Consider the following 1838-nt stretch of genomic DNA (forward strand, 5'->3'; position numbering starts at 1 on the left):
CTCTCTCTCTCTCTCTCTCTCTCTCTCTATCTTCCTCCATCTCTCCGTTCCCTGTATCAAATCAGATCAGAGAATAAGAAACTTCCAATTCATATAGGAAACATTTTCAGCCCCACTGCTTGGTGATCAGTCACTCTGATGTTAGCAAAGGAAAAAACAGGGAGGAATGGAGAACACTAATCCCAAAATAAAATAAAGAGAAAAAATTCTACAATTGTGAACTAAAACACGAAAATATGTATGAGTTTCCCTTTTACCATTGTCTTTCCCCTTTAATAATTTCATCATTTTGTGTTGAAATACACATAATATCATCAATGGGGGAAAGGTGGACATCTGTAATACTTACAACAATAAATACATATTTTAAATGTACCATTTTAATTACTGTTAAATATCTGAGGCATTAAGTACATTCACGTTGTTGTATAACCATCACCACCTTTCATCTCCAGAAATGTTTAATCTTGAGAAATCCAAAGTCTGTACCCATTAAGTAATAACTCCATATTTTTATTTTTATTTTTTAATAGCCAAAATATGTTAGTCAGCCAACCTTGTTAGCATTTGCTATCTCTTATCTAATACGAAGGGATATTGAAGACCATGTGGCTCCCCACCAGGGAGCTGATGCATTAAGACAGAAGATGGACTAAGGGAACCCTACTACACTGCTGGTGGAAATGCAGACAGTGCAGCCACTATGGAAAACAGGATGGATTTTCAATTTCAAAAAATTAAAAATAGAACTGCCACTTGACCCTGTGATCTCAAGTCTAGGAATATATCCTAAGAAATCCGAAACACCAATCAGAAAGAATATATGACCCCCATGTTCATAGCAAAACTATTTATAATAGCTAAGATCTGGAAATAGCCCAAGTGCCCATCAATAGATAAGTGGATAAAAAAAAGATGGGTCACATTTACACCATGGAATACTGTGCAGCCATTAAAAAGAAGGCTCTCTTACTCTTTCAGACAGCATGGAGGGACCTGGAGAGTATTATGTTAAGTGAAATAAGCCAGTCAGAGAAAGACAAGTATCACATGATCTCACATATATGTGGAATTTAATGAACAAAATAAACTGGGAAACAAAATAGATACCGAGACATAGAAGCATGGAACAGACTGTGGAATCTCAGAGGGAAGCAGGGTGGGGCCAGGAAGAGATCAACCAAAGAACTTATATGCGTATGCATAACCCATGGACACAGACAACAGTGCAGTAAAGGACTGAGGTGGAGGGTTGGGGGAGTTAATGGATATAAAAAAAGGGACATCTGTAATACTTTCAACAATAAAGATAAATTTAAAAAAGTAATGTTTTTTAAAAGACAGAAGATGGACTAAGACCATCTCACAAGGCCACTCATTGAGCACACACCTGACACTTGGACAGGTGTTGAATTTAAGTGAATTTCAAAGTAGAACAACTGATCATTTAGTGTCAAAGTTCTCCCCAGTAATACACGATATACAATGCTAATCCAGGGAAACATGTTATTTTCAAAAATAATAAATCCCTTCAAACAGAAGGAATGGTGTCTTTACTTTAACTGCACTTTTCAGAACGTTATTTCTGAGTGTTTATTGGTCTTTATGGTACAAATCCTGTGGGGTATTTTAAGCCAACTGAGATAGGCACTGCCAATTCCTAAAAAGCCTAAGACAGTGGTTCTCAACATTCCTAATGCCTCGACCCTTTAATACAGTTCCTCATGTGTGGTGACCCCCAACCATAAAATTATTTTCTTTTTTTTATATATATATTTTATTGATTTTTTACAGAGAGGCAGGGAGAGAGATAGAGAGTTAGAAACATCAATGAGAGA

The sequence above is a fragment of the Myotis davidii genome, unplaced genomic scaffold, assembly GCF_000327345.1.
Source record: "Myotis davidii unplaced genomic scaffold, ASM32734v1 scaffold240, whole genome shotgun sequence".
Lineage (NCBI taxonomy): Eukaryota > Metazoa > Chordata > Mammalia > Chiroptera > Vespertilionidae > Myotis > Myotis davidii.